We start from the raw sequence: 16,611 nt of genomic DNA on the forward strand, positions 1-16,611 counted from the left end.
ATTACGACCCTACCTCATCCTCCTGTTTAAATTTATTTTCTGTTAATGCACACAATATATATGTGATCACAATAAATTTAGCCAAGCATGTGTGTGTGAGGGAGTCATGTGTGTGATCTGACTTGTGTGTCCCTGCAGCCGTCTGGCACCCCTGTGAATGACCTGACCACTGCTGTTGCCAAGATACTGGTGCTTGTACGTGTGTGTAACTGTGGATGTGTGCATGGATGTGTACATTGTTCTCTACAGTCGTGACAGAACAACCTACTTCTGCACATGAATGATTATCTTCCACACACATACTTACAATCGAAAATAAACTCCTCCAGAAATAAAAATACTGCGCTTCCAGAAAGACACATGTTTGCACATTTGAATTAAAACCTGTATGAGGGGAATAATTAGTTGGAGTTTTGTGAAAAAGAACTCAGGACAGTTCAAAATGTGTTCAAAACAAGTAAAAACAATCCTTTTATTTCACACTTCTTACTACATGCCTTTTTTCTTTGCTTGAAACTGATTATTTGACAGAAATAATTTACACATGTAACTACAGAATGCCAGCTGACCTGCGGGGGAGCAGATCACTTGGCAAGAACAGATGCAACGCATACATATTATTCTAGAAAAACACTTTAGATGCAAGAGTTTCTTACTTGTACTGATAATTTTTTGTAGAGGTAAAATCTTTTGCAGTATTTGAAATGTAAGATCCAGTGGTTTTGGAGGTATCTACACAATAACAAAAACAACAAATGTAATACTTCCTGAGACAAATACATTTTTGCCATATTTTTAAGTTAACACAGTTATTTGACTTTAATGAAGTTGCAAACTGCTGCAGTGGGGCTGAATTGCTGAATGCTAAATGGCACTTTTATGTTGAAAACATGCAACCCTTTTTTTATTTATTTATTTTTTAAATTTTGATGCAATTATTATAATTATCTGACTTAGATATAATATTTTGTGACAGTTATTTATTTTTTCCTGCTTAGAACAGTGCTGCCCTACATTTTGCCTTAAAAGCCCTCAAATGATATGCAGTCCTTTGAGGACGACATGACAAACAGTTGGAGACAAACAGTAACATCAGGTGTTGAAGTTTAATTTGAGGAAGGGTTAAGAAAGTCAAAAGCTGGATGCTGTTTCTCACATTGGGTGGTATCTAACGTAGCTGACACCAGATCAGTTACTCCAATAAACACTTGAATCTATCAAATAAACAAGCTATAAAATAATAAAAATGATTTTAAAGTTAAGCTTTGACTTAGTGGTTACCTTATATTCAAACTACAGAGAAAAATACCTTTACTGGTCACGTCTTTCAGAGCAGAAACTTCTTGAGGAGGCCATAGAACCAGGAAATGGATTGGTACGTTTCACAACCAACTGTTTACATCTACAGCCGATAAGTAACAGTTCAGAGCAGCAAATGTTGGCTCTATGACATGAACCTGATGGGTGGTTCATAGAAAGAAAGAAAAGGAAAATCCTAACAAAACTGGCTATCTAAACTCAAGTTTCACAAAAAAAATGTTGCCAAAGTTTCAAGCTTCTTTTCTGAAGCTGTAAGTCAATAATTTGATTAAACATACTCAGCAAAAAGTTAAATAAACAACTAAATAAATAAAGGACTGAAATTGTTTGCACCCATAAACAGCTGAGCAAAAACAAAAAAATAAAAAAAAGAGTTTTCTAATAAACTAAAGTATCTGAGTTGCCCACACAAGAACACTTGACATTTAAAAACATACATTCACCCACTCCATCTCCTACTACACATATTGCATTCTGAAGCCCCACCACAAGCCTTCATGAACATTAACATTTGATTTATGAAAAGGAATGAATGTGTTTTTAATATTAACTGAGCTTCAAACTCAAATAGAAAATTCAATAAGAAACATTCTGAACATGGCTAGTGAGCTGTTCTCCTGTGATGAAAACCTTAGAAATAAAATGACATTGGCTTCTTTTCTTTATCTGACATTGTTGACTATTTTCTATCAATAATAAATTCAAAACCTTTCAAGCACATGGCTAAAAAAACAATGATGATAAAGAAGATAATAAACATTATATATAGGCACGAATGTAGATTTATAGTGAATGCCAAAATTGGAGTAACATGTGTGTAATATCATATATTTTCTTCATAATCAAAATAAACTGTTTACATTACCAAACTTGTTTTTAAAACAGCAGTGTGATTATGGAAGGAAGTAAATAAGCACTAATGGCTCCAACATTCACTACAGGCAGTAGGGTTTGGATATTTTTTGTAAACACAGCAGTGCTGGATTTTAAAAATTAATTTATTTGTTTCTTCCCTACAAATGGTTTAAACTCAAGTAATAGCACTTCATGCAAATCTCATTATAGTTACAGGGAAGACTACTTTTTCCTCTTTCTAAAATCTGTCAACACTTCAGTCCTAAAACTGTTTTCACACACACACTGTGGCCATAAAACTTTACAGAAATGTCCCTAACAGACATTAATGTAACTACAGAAATACTACAGAAATGTATGCTGATTTCTTTTGAAGGTCCCAGGATCCGCTGCTACTAAGACATTCTGTAAAATGGGTGAAAAAAGTGTGAATGCAACAGGTTGTTCTCTAGAACGTGTAGTGAGCAACTGTGCATGATGATTAAGGCTAATTTGTGAAAAAATAAAAACCAAATCTGTTTTTTTATGTTCTGGAAAACCTTAAAATGGAAAGACGTGTACATGTACATGGTTTGTTTTAAAGCAGTTAAAATATGGCCTGAATCTTTTTACCCATTACATTTTTTTTAGTAACCAATGTATTCATTTTTTACTTTGCTTGCTAATAAACTTAGGAAAAGCTTAGATCATGAAAAGAAGCTAAATCAGTCATAAGTCAGCCAATGATAAAAGTAACCAAGGTTCAGTTAGTGGTGCTATTCACTAAGGAGCAACTCACAGCTGAATAATGCTAACTGTCACAATGATTTATGTTTTTAACTGTGTGTGTATGAACATGGCCGTGTTTGACCCTTTGTCCATATTTGTCAGCGTGTTCATATTCTTGTGTGTTTTGTGAGTCTGTCTGTGGAGGAAATGAGGTGACCTGCTACATGGGAGCGCGCTTCGACAGAATGCCTCGTCAGATGTCTGGGGACAGTCGGCCAATCAGCTCTCCTATCTGTCTGCTGGCCCAGACAAACACAAACAACACCCATGTGAACGCAGACATGCAGTAAAGATGAAACACAACACATAAAAATCGACACGCATGGGAGAAATGGGCCCATGAAACACACATTGTGGTTAATATGCACAAACACACACACACGCACGCATGCACAGCAGTGACTCAGACTTCTCTCTTGACATATAAGCCCACGCATTCATTCTCTGCATGTGTATTTGAGTGTGTGTGTCTGTCTGTGAACACTGTAGAGCTTTTACTGGCAGATGCGGATGTTTGAGCAGGTATCATTAGCTGCCTCTCTATATGTGTGTGTTTGCATGTGTGTGCGTTCTAAAATCAAGCCACTAAAGAAGGAAACACTATTTTGAAAAGGTACCCAGGCCATCGAGGGGACACCAGACTGTTACAACAGCAACTGCATCCTTAAAAAAATTGTTCAGTTTTCTAAATATATCCTAAACAATGGATTTGGTGCAAACTTGTACAAAAGTGATCAAAAACATAAATACTGAAGGTAAAAGAAATGTATTTAAAGGAAAGTCCAACTTAAAGTTTGTACTGCTGACAAAACCTTGCCAAACAGTAAACAAACAAACAAAAAAAATTGTCTTAAAAGAATTATACACTTTTCTGGGCTTAGTATTTTTTTCGTCCAACTGTTTTTTAAGTATTTAGAAAAATAAAAAAATAAAAGGATTTTGTTAAACCCAGCAAACAACACTACTTACTGAACATTAGTGTAAACAATCCCATTCCTGTACTGTTACCTATAGAAGTTTCTCAATAACCTTTTTACCCCACAGTGTTAGTTGGTGAATCACGTTCAAATCTTGTATTAATAGTGCTTTTGTAGAGCAAAGACCCATGTTTAAATAGGCAGGTTAACTTCTTTCCCATTGCGAGTGGTATCTTTGTTACCCTCAGTTTGCTGAAAGTTATATTGTGTTACAAAGTGATTATATTACATTGTAACCTGCAGGTTGATTGTTGTTTTGACCGCAGAAGTCTTTAAATGGTCAGAATAATATTTAACTTGTGTTTATGTAAAACAGAAAGAAAGAGCTGTGATCACTCTTGCAGCCCCTTCAGAACTACTCTTTTAAATATTTGTGTTTGCGCAGCCTTTGTGTTCCTACCAGTGCTGATTGAAGTCAGAACCCATTACCTCAACTACTGTTGTGTCATTCAATTAAAACCTTCCCCACAGCATTCAAAAGCTTAATGTTAGTGAGTTGTATTGACCAGTAAGATATTATTTAACTTTACAATTATGTTAGGATGAACTCCTTAAATAGTATTTTATGAATATTTTACAAATTAAATTGATGGTGTAAAATCTGTTCATTTGCCTTCTGATAATCAGGCTTAACAGCAACAATTTCTGCATTCTTGAACAAACTGATTTTTCTGCTATTTTGAGCTGATAAGCCACAGTCTGAGAATTTTTACCTGGAAAACATACATTTTCTCCTCCTCAATGTGCAGATTACAGTGACTCATAACTCTATAAAAATAGAGTTTAATCCCTAGCTTTTCCCAGAGCGCAACCGACGCCACCTCGCTCACACAATAAACTCATTAACAGTCTCAGGTGAATCACAGTTTGCTGTGAGAGCTCTTGTATATCCCCTGATCTGTCCTCGGAGAATTCCTCGCCGCTGATTTTGTCTGACACCACACAGAGACTTGATAATTCTAACCTCTATTGCAGCTGCAGAGAGCAACTTGCCCTTCGCTTTCTCCAAACTCTGCAGCAGAAAACACAGCAGCATCCCTCCCTCCTCCTGCCAGCCGTCTGTCTCGGCTCATATTCTCAGTGAGAGGGAACAGGAGGCTCCCGCTCTCATGAATAGTTGAATATCTTTAGAAACATACCAGGCGCTGGATCCAGAAACAAACCTCAGTTGGAGCAGATAAAGCAGAGCGCCTCCTGCTTCCCTCTGCATACCTGTAGTGGCCGTATGTTTGGTAACAACCTGCCACACCAGACCTAGATGGCAAAGGACACCTTGCACAGTGCTGAGCTGATAAAAAGTTTTCTCAAACACTGAAGCTCAATTTTAATCAAATTGGTTAGTACTCTATCACAGATCATATTGTTTTCACATGCCCTATCTGCTCTGCTGAAGGTCCAGGGTCCACATTGTTTTTGTTTATACTTGGCCTTTGTAATGTGTTTTGCCCTTTATACATGTACATATTGGAAACCTGAAATATCAGTTTAAAAATAAAGAAACGTTAAAAGCCTAGCATTCTTTGAAGGAATGCATATCACCTGCCCCCTTTCGTGGCAGTGTTTTAGACTAAGATGACGTGATGTCTAGAAGTGATAAAGGTATAGCCATTTTGGTCAATCCATGAAAAGAAATATGCACAGTTGCATGCAATATACTGCAAAATCTTGCATGATCTGAGCTTGAAGTATGTGTTGTGAATGAATTTCAGCTACTACTATACCAATATCTGTGAATTCACCGAGATAACTGACATTAAACTCGCTGAATGCAACTGTTAGCAGAGCAAGGATTATAAATACCCACTGGATAGACCACCACAGGGCTGAGACATCATCGACATACACAGGAATAGTGATGGCTGTAATTATTCCAAGCTGCCATCCTCTGTCTGTGCATTTTTTTTGTGCAAAGCAAAAGTAAACGTTCAATAACTGAAGAGTACATTTACATCGATAGCTGCTCAGCGGGCATATATGCAAAAAGCTGCACCCTGCCTGCACAGGCCTGCTCGGACCCCCCGTGAGTGCCACAGAAAGAAAGAGAGAGGAAGAGACGTCGGAGGTCTGCAGGAGACTAGGATGGTGGGAGGAGCAAGAGAAGAAACACAAGTGAGGAGGAGAGTGGCTATGATTGCCAGCCAGCATGTAGCCGGTAATTACAATGTTGTGTTCTTTCTCTCACACTCTCAATCCTTCTCTCTGCCTCTGCCAGCCATTCACACATTTCTGTCTTACAAGCCTGTGTGCTCAAGGTTAATGGGAAGTTTGAGGCAATCGACTAAATAAAGACATACATTCACACAGCTCATACAGTCGCCACATTTTCTGAGAGCCTGAAAAGCGACAGTCCAGGCAGTTTTATTGATCCATTTTTTTGTATTCATACACCTGTGTTTGAAAACTCAAACCGTCTTTTAGAAGCTTGGACTTCAATAATCTCCAGTTAGGCCAATAATGTACAAACCAAGGGAATTCAAGAGTATTTTTGTCCATCCCAGGAAGGCAAAGCTTATTAAACTCATGTTAAATCATGTTCTCTTTAGTTTTAAATATGTCCATAAAGATTTTGAATTGCAATGCATAGTTAAAATAAAATCAGGAATAGTCGTGAGTTTGTTTTACTCTTGTTGGTACATGCTGAACACCACAGAATCCAGTTTTTTTCCCAACTCAGTCCATGGAAAGATAAATAGCATGTACATTTCTGTTCCATTTAAAGACTTCTTTTAAACTCTGTTGACAACCATATGGTTCCAAAGATATTGTCTCTCAAAGAGAAGCGTGAGATGATTGAAGGCGGAAATACATCCCAGGCTTCAAAGACAGGAGGATAAATCAGAAATTTTATTTCAAATAAAAGCCAAAGGTGCTGCAGTTGAAGCTGTGTGCAAAGACAATCATCAGCCTTTGCACTTTAAAGAAAATGTAATAATTTTACATTGATCAAGCCATGGTTGCGTTTGTTTATTTGTTGAATTTGCTTAGCCTTTTTTAAAAGATATCGTTTTGGAATAGTTGTGTCATGTACCTTTAAAAGAAACAAACTAGAAATAAATAGTTTGTCAGCTGATTGATTAGCCACAGCATCCCTGGTTGATTAAACTCTGTTAGACCAGCATTCAACATCCCTGTACATTAGGTAAAAACAGCAGCTAACTAAAAGAATGACTCGAACCTTTTGCACAGTGAGTTTTTAACCTCTTCCTTTCAGACGGAGGTTTCTTGAAATGCAGAATACAGTGATGTCCAAACAGTTTGGCCCCTTTCCCAAGGCACTACATGGTTTTGTTTAATATTTGTTATTTTGCTTCACTTACCATAGTTTAAGTCAGACACCAGTGATAAACTTGCACAATTCATGACATTATTCCTTGTATTTTGGGTTTATTTAGCTAATTAAAATATAACTTTTGCTTTAACTTGCTGTTTAGCTACCTTTTGTCATGGCTTTGAGTCAACTGTAACAAACTGAGAGCTTGTCTGGGATTAATAAATTGTTTGGTCTCCTCAGTTACCTCCCTGGCTGCTAACATTAGCCATCCTCATGTTGCAATGTGATGCAAAAGAAATGGAACTTCAGGTACAAATAAGCTAACCTAACCTTACTAAACCTAACCTAACAGTTTAAAGAAAATAAACAAGTATACAGAATATGACAGAAAGGCGTCAGAAAGAAACAGTGCATTTATAACTCAACCTCAAACTCCAAAAGCCATTTCTATTTTGTGTCTGTTTCTGTTGCGCTGGTAGATTTCATGTTCATTATTCCTTCTTGATAAAGCCTGTCAGAATAAATTGAGGTGATATTTGAGTGGTAAGTTTAAAACATATGTTTGTGTGCGTGTGGTTGGCACAAGAACAATGTTTGTTATTTACACGAGTTGTGAAACTTCAATGCCGCATCAATAAAAGCCCTGATGTCTTCTCTTTCTGATTCATTCTTCTTTCCTCCGTTTCACCCCAGCCTCTAATTTTCTCAGCTTCCTCTCTCCTGCTGTCTTGCGTCATTTCTTGAATTTTTTCCTCCCGTTTCTCTTCTCTCTCCAACTGTCTTGCTCATTGACTTATCATTCTGATTTGCCTGGTTCATACCCCCCACCACTTCATTCTTGCTCTCTCAATCATACATGCTCATATGCACACATGTAAGCTGCAATACATGAGTGTGTCCTCTCCTTTCTCCTGCTCTCCTCCCACTCATTCACCCCAATCTCAGTCTCTCGCCTGCCCCGCTCTCATTTTTATTACTGACTTACCATCTCTGCCTCCGTCTTTCTTTGTCTGTGTGTTTATAAGCAGAGCTATATTGAGAGTGTCTGCTTGGTAGACACAGAGGAAAAGAGGAGACGAGTGCATGATGAAGCTGGAGAACAGAAAGTGAGACAGATCGAATGGATGACATGCAGAGCAAAGGTTGACAATTGGATAATGCAGAATAACATGCAGCAATACATGCATTTCTGAGAAAATGTGTGCAATATCAATTCAAGCTGAATAAAATTCAGTTTTTTTAACAGAAATGCTAATTTTTAATTTAATAAAGCAACATATTTATAAAAGGTTATGAAGAGGTAAATATCAGTTGATGAATCTTCTCACTTCTATTTGGGTTAATTAGTGACAAATCAGTAACAACTGAAGAAGGTGATGTTTTGAAACATATATTTAACATACAAATCCAAATTTTACACAAATATTAGGATAATTAAAGTCAGACAAACATAAGGATAATTAAAGGTTTTCCACAAAAAGAAACTGAGGGTTGTCACACACCGTAAATCAATCTGTTCGCTGTAAATATCTGTCCCACTTTACAGATGGATTCCTTCAACTTTGGCCTTTCAATGTAACAAATATGTGCAGAGTTTTGTCTTTCAGTGGGAGTTATTTACAGATTTTTGCTTTCACTTTAAGCTTGACATCCATCTAGATAGAAAAAAAAAAGAAATAATCTCAAGAAACCGTTTGACCCTTCTTTATTGAACAAAGACATTTAACGGACTGAAGGAGCACAAGACCTGAAGCCCAGAGAAACAGAAAGTCATCTGATGAGTCACCCAGTCTTTTCCCTCCTCTCCTGGGTTTATATTTGGAGGAAGACAAAAAAGAAGCCTCCAGCTCTTGGCATCTAAAAGTTGGAGGTGGATGTATAATGGCAGCAGCTACTATGAATCATTAGCTAAGAAGTTAGTTGTGTGTGATGACCGTGTAGATCTACTTCTCCCTAAAGGTATAATAGATGCCACAAGGATGGATTACAAAACCTGCTTGACCCTGGGGGTGAAAAAGTAGTTTCATTTACAAGTTGCTGTTCCTGAGCTCTCTTGAAGATCTGAACTGAGACAAATCGGTGATGACACAAGAAGAGTGGCCAGAAAAGTCAAGTCCAAGATTAAAAGGATATAAATCAAATTTACAGACAAGCCTTTAAGGGCTTTGTGGTTTCCAAATATATTAAAACAAAACTAAACAAAAAAAAGTAGAAAAAATAATAAAGGATCACTTTTGGTGAAGCCTTTCAAGAAAACATTTAATACATAAATGCAGCTATGATTTGTCTATTTGGAGAATTATTGGTAACATACTGGTTTGGTTCTACAAAATAATATATGTTTATACATGACATGCTTTAGTTTTAGTTGCCAAGCTGACTTCAACATTTTTTTGTTCTTCACTAGACTTTAATTGTGAAAGAAAGAGTCACACTGAAGAAAAGCAAGTTGGTCGTCCAGCTGTTTGGGGGTTTTGGTTTCACCTAGAAAAAAAACAAAATCCATTACCTCCTTGCTGAGTCAGATTAGTTTAACAGTCATTATTTTCTTAATAATAATAATTTTCTTTTATTAAGAAGAAATTTTGATTCTTTAACAACTTTTTTCTTTTCTTATTCTTGTTTATATTATCACTTTCCAGTCCCTCTTTCCTTTCCACGCCTGGTCCAACACTAAACATGAGGCTTCAGAACAACAGTTTACAGACTAATGGTTGAGGTTTCATGGCTATGTCCATTTAAAATCTGTTGTAGGATATAAAAAACAAATCATAAAATACAGCTTGTTAATCAATCTACAGTCTAGTAATCATTTCAACAGGAAAGTCTTTAGATGCAAGAACAGCAAAATCAATTTGTTAAAAACTTTTTTTAAGACACAACAGCTACTTATGTCTCTCAGACAACTTTATGATATTAGCTTATATAAGCCTTAAATGTAAAAATGTGTTAGTTGATGCCCTCTGGAAAGCTTGCTGATGTTATTTAGCTCAAAGCATGGTTGGGTTTAGATAAAAGGCATCTGGCTGCAAACCTACAGCTGTGCTGATGATGATATATAGGAGACAATGAAATATGATCCATGTGTTTAAAGGATTGTAAAATTTACAGGTAAAACAAATTACAACCTTTGATGGTTATTGTGCTCTTTCTTTTTTTCATTTCAAGCAAAACATGGTAAGTAAATGTGGCCGGTAACAAGTCCAGCATGCAACACCCCACCCTGTCAGATGACGACAGGGATGGCAGTGCACTGAATAATGTTTGAGAAGAACGAGACAGAGTCAGCTACTGCTGGCTCTGTTCAAATGCATGCTTTCACTGAGGTCACTCTGAAAGTGGCCTCGGTCTTGTTATTTTGTGTTTTTAGGTACAGTGAGACAGAAGAGTCAGACATCTTAACACTGTTACAGATGGTGGGAAAATTATGGCACTGACCTTCTGTGGCTTTCAGCATGTACAAAGGATTCGTGAAACTCCTCACTCTGAGTCATCGAAACACTCACACAGAGACCTCAAAGTTGTGTATTTGAGGTTACAAAAGTAAAAAAAAAACATTCTACCATCTTCTTATACCTGGTGGTTCATTTTTAGAATGGCATACACTCTGTGAATGGACTCTATAGTCAGCAGATCTAACCGTAATCATTCATTTTCCTGGAAAAAGTGTTTTATTTTCTCAAAAGAAAAAAAATGACCACACAAAATTGAATATGGTTAAATAAACGTAAACAACTTAGACTTCTTGTTACTAAACCTTACTGTAATATTAGGTGTGGATGTTTTTGCACATAAATAGTCATTTTAAAAACTAGGCTGCAGTAATTTTATGGCACCAAAAGAAGCAACAGATCATTGATTAGTCTATGTTTAAGCAGTACAGGGAACAGAAAGACAGAGTCTAATGCAGATGAAGCAATAGAAAAGTGAACATCAACCATTTCTCCCCCAGGTTACATCTGGCTTGCAAAAGTACCCAGCCAGTGTGTAAATAACAAACCAGTCATAAATGACATACAAGTCTAATGCAGGAGTCAGGTGTAACCCTTCTCAGAAAGGCTTAAAGACAGAACATCAAAACCAAAAATCTTGTATGAAAAACGTAAACATGGAAAAATCTTTCAACACTTAAAAAAACAAAAAACATGGCAAATACTGTCTAGGTGTGATAATAAAAGCTGAAATACATTAAACAGGTGAGGAATACTACAAACATGGCTAATGAAAGGCTGGCCCCCATGCTGTTTGCTCTAAAAAAAAATGTCCTTTTGGTAATTTTGTTGATAGATTATTTTTTTCTTCCTTTCATTCCTTTTTTCCTTCCCCCTTTTCCCTCTCTCTTTTTTTTTCTGTTGATGGCTTCTTGCATCAGAATAAGTTTAACATATTTCTGCTTGCAGAAGCAGATGGAAAATCACAAATTCTCCACCACTGAGCAACTGGTCACTAAAAGGGCCAACATGGTGCTGAAAACGGCCCCCAAGGTGAGATCACACAGATGAAAAGCTGAGCAAGTCTGTCTCACCGTGTCTTTTGGAATAATTACTTTCCTTCCTAATTCTGAGCAATGCAAGCTCAATTTTCCATCCAGGCTCATACTTGAGCAATAATCACTGTTTTCATCAGGATCAGCTATGCCAGGGCTTGAGAATAAATAATGGGGCAAATAAATCAGCTCTGTAATTAGGCAAACTGTGGTGCAAAAGACTGGAGCTCCACTGCTCTCTGCAACGTGTTCCTTCTCTGTGTGGAAGAATCAGCAGAATAAAAACAAAAGTTGAAGGAGATTCTTTGCTGTTTGATGACTATCTACAAAGTTATTAAGAGCACATTACGCTAAACGTATAAACTACTTTTGAGTAAAAGACTTGAGTTTAAAGTGAAATGGGTGTCATATTGGTCCTGTCAAATCCATACAGTGATGAAGCTGCTTTTAAAAATTGACCACAGAATTATAAAATACTAGGACAGGATCTGATCTGCATTAAATCATAAAACCTGATCGGGTTACATTAACTCTCAGATTTTTCAATTTACCTCAAAGCGTGTGCTATTAAGTTTAGTAATGAGAGCTCAGATCAATTCATTTTTGCATTTTTTCATTCACTTATTGTAAAAGTAGAACTTCAGATTTATCTTCAAGTTTAATCATAAAATAAAGAATTCACCAGCAGCTCAGGTGAAACTTCATTGCAGGAATAATACCCTCAGACTTGTTGATGCAAAACAAATGGAACAACTTTGCTATAGGAGAACTATAAATCATTAGTAATTTGTAAAGTATGAATACAACCAATAACTCTTTGAACAATTAAAAACTTTAATATCAGAGAGTAAAACTGAAACAAAGTCAAACTTTAGGGAAAACACAAACTAAAAGTAACACATAAATACACACAATACAAGACCTGCTGGCTGCTTGTATATACATACATTTTTAAGCTCAGTCTGTTGCCTTTTCAAAGTTCTACTTTTAATCAACAACAGAAACCTCTTAATGATTATTAAGGCAACTAGTAGGTGGAGTATTTAATGAACTACGAAAGAAGGACAGTGACCCATAGCACTTTGTTTTTACTCTCTAAATTAACTGTTATGAGGCTTGAGCTTGAGAAAATGGGTGTAATTTGGCCACAATTTCTTATTTTGCTGTCTTTGCTCTCTTTACCCTCCATGTTTGTATTTGCAATTATTGCTCCCATTAACTTTGTGTTTTTTTCTTTTCCAGAGAAAATATGCCAGGCCCAGTGTTTCTGTCTGTGTCTCTTATCCTTTCAACTCCCAACCTGTTGTGGCAGATGGCCGCCCATCCTGAGCCTGGTTCTGTTAAAGGTTTGTTCCTGTTTAAAAGGAGTCATTCCTGTCCACTGTCGCCCACCACCTTGTGGCATTTCAGAATGGGGGTTAAGTCAAAGTAAAGATTTACTGGTTTTCTTAGACAAGTTTTTTTTAAAGAGGAATTAAGATATATATTTTGTATTTGATTGTAATGTAAACTGGATTGAATGAGGCTGCATGTAATTTGATAATAATTTGACCAATTGGCTTTTTTCTAAAGAGCCCTCAGATGATTTGTTGTGACATTTTGGTTGTGTTCCAGTCAAATGTCAAGGTCAAAGGTCAAGGTCACATGTGATCTTGTGCTCTAACTCTGCAACGTATGAATGTCAAACTGCACAGCTGGATACCTCATGGGTCAAGGATAATGCCTATTGATTTCAAGGTCACAGGGTCAAGGGTCAAGGTCACAGATGACTTCTTTGTTAAAACCTTGTCTTTTCTCCAGCAGGTGACCCTTTGTTACTTCTGCCAAGGAAGTTGTGTTTTCTGTCGTGTGTGTCTGTCTGTCTGTTAGCAAGATTATATAAAATTTAACAATGAACAGATTTGGGAAAAAAATTTCAGGAAATGCTGTGGTTGTCACAAAAAACAAACAAACAAATAGAAAACAACAACAATTGAAATTTTTTTATTGACACTATGGCCTTGGTGCAGGTTTGCACTCTAGATCACACAGTCCATTAGATTCAAAAATGTAAAATACTGATTTGTCTGTTTGCAATCCATGTTCCATTATGTGATGATCCATCTCAGATGCATCCAGTCCCAGAGAAGTAACATAATTTCTAGACAAGCTTAACCTTTTCTTTTTTGTATCAAATCATAAATATCCTATTTGACGTTTCCAAATGAATGAATCAAATGAAGTTGATGATGCAAAACATAAAATACCTTGAGTCCATACTGTAGAATGAAATGAAAGATAAAACCATTTAAACAATCACAGCTTTTTTTTCCCAGTTAGTTTCATTGTCATTTTTTGAGTTGCATTTTCCATTCACTAACCATACATCAGTTTCTGTTTTGGAATAGTACTCATGCGGGTTAGAAGAAGACTTTTCTGATCTTAGCAATGTAAAAGATTCTTGATATTATTAATATTATTTTTATTCATCATAAACCTTAAACTGCTTTAATTGACTTTATAAAGCGTTCTTTGTTTAAAATAAATAATATATTGATAATGTGGCAGCAAAAGATGATATGATACAACTTCAACAGACCTCCCACAGTCTCCCAGAGAGTCTGCCAAACTTTTCAAGAAAACCCCCTCCCCTCCCCGTGTCCCCATCAACTCTCAGTCTGTCCCATCATGGGCGGTTTTGATTCACAGGACTGACAACCTTATTATGCGGCACACTTATTATTGATATTACGCCGCAGAGGCGCGGTTGCCATGGTCACCGAGCGAGAGACATTTAATTTTCTCTCCTCCATCATCATTATCTATGGGGCCATCTGTTGTGGAAAATGAATTCAGCCTCATTTGCATGACTGATAAGCACATTCTTTATCTGTCCCACAGAAGGTCATATGCCATGGATTTGGGGACTTGAGAGAGAAAGAGTGTGAGAGGGTGAAATGATGCATGGTCTTACCTCTGTGAATGAGGTAAATGGGGTGTATGTGTGTGCTTGAGTGTTTATCAGAGCTCGGATGTGTGCATGTGTCTGCATAATCTGGTGACATGTAATGTTTATGTATGCCCTCTTGCCATGCCTTTGTTCTCGTTTGGATGGTTTTGAATTTACATAGGCTCATGTCTGTCTGCGTGTGTGCGTGAGTGTGTGTGTGTGCATCAATATAGCCGCATGTTTTCACATCAGAATTTGTGTGTCTGTGTCAGTGTTCTTTGAGGGACAGATCTTTGTTTTTGGGAACTAATGGTGTTTTAAACACATAAAAAAAATGTTAACAATGATTTTAAAAGATAAAGACATGTTGAGTTACCTTGAATCAGGTACTTAAGTGTGTTTTTCTCTATCCTTGGGGAAGACACTTAACCCTCAGGTGCTCCCAGTTTGGGCAACCACATTGTGTTGCAACAACTACTGTAAAAGATTGGAAAAAATAAGAAAGACCTTTGTGAAAACTTTCAAAGCTTCTAAGCACTCCTAAACATTTTCTAAACATAACAGTGCTTTGTGCTAATAAGATTAAGAAGTAAAGGAATTTGTTCATAGTCCCACAAGCTGTCCTTTAAGTGTTTTGGTGATTGTTAAAATTGGAAAATGTAACTTTTTACTTAAAGAAGAGTTTACATATTTTAAGTGCCATGTAATGATTCTAGAACAATGAAATTGTAGTAATTTTAATTTTAAAATGAGCATTCATTAAAAAATTGCTACATTGTTGTCAGTATCAACTTCTATGCCTATAGTGCTCATGTTTTCCTTGAGCCTGTGTAGCATTTTCTCTTTTTCTGAAGTCTCAGATGTCTTAATTGAATGTGAGTGTACATGTTTGTGTCAGTCCTGTGAGGGACTACCAATGTGTCCACGGTATCACCTGCCTCTCACCTAGCACCACCAGGAAAAGAGCCCTAACCCCCCTGACCCTCTTCAGGGTAAGTGAGTGTAGCCAATAGATAGATGGATACTCACATACTGTACCCTTAGCAGTAAATACAGCTTCAGAAGCTCTCACCAGACTGTTTGGAATAAATAATAGAAAAATGTGACTTCTTAGTTTAAATAAGATACTTCATTTTGACTAGAAGTATACATAAACAAACACCAATAGCATGTCCATCTAAATAAGGTGTTTATTAACTAAAAATGTTTCTGCAGGTTATTCCTGGTTATCAATTGGGCATTTTCTGTGTAAAAAGATGTATAAAAGACATTTAAACTGTTCATACAGTAATTAACTAAAATCCTTTAAATTTTGTCTAAAAGAAAGAATCCCATGACCTGAAATCACATATATTGTTCACTGGGTACCTTAAAAAAATTCTGAAAATAGAAGCAAATGAATCACATTAAGTGGAAAAAAAGATTATTCAATGTAGTACTTGTTACAAAAAAGAATAAAAACAGCTTTAAATGGAATGAGAATAAATATTAACAAGTAAAAAGATGTTTGAGGTCAAAAATTTCAAATACAGAGTTTTAAATTTTGGTGCTAAGAGCAGAGAGTTTTTACAAATATAGTACAGCACAGTTTGTGAATGTGTGTATGTGTGTGTTTGTGTGTTGCTCCCCTAAAGCTGCTGCTGTGTGTGGATGTGTTTATGTGCAGGTAAGGAGGCTCCCTGCGGGTTTGTGTGCGCTCTGGTCTTTCATGTCTCACACATTTGTCATCCCATTGCAAAGAGCCCAAGCGTCTTTCTCTCGCACACAAACACATACTGTGCATAAGAAGGTTGGCGCTTCCTTCATTTTCTTACTCCCAGTACACCAGCAATACAACCTCTCCTCCCTTATACATCTCCCTCGTTCTGCTCTCCCCCTCCTCATCCCCCTGCTTTCCTCCCTCAGTCCCACAAAACAACAAGCCCTTGCCTTCTTCAGCGCCATCATCTCAAGTCCCAAAGCACAGCGATTGTCTTCCTCCCTCACTCCTTTGACTCCCTGGTGC

This window comes from Kryptolebias marmoratus, linkage group LG10 (assembly GCF_001649575.2).
Source record: "Kryptolebias marmoratus isolate JLee-2015 linkage group LG10, ASM164957v2, whole genome shotgun sequence".
Classification (NCBI taxonomy): domain Eukaryota; kingdom Metazoa; phylum Chordata; class Actinopteri; order Cyprinodontiformes; family Rivulidae; genus Kryptolebias; species Kryptolebias marmoratus.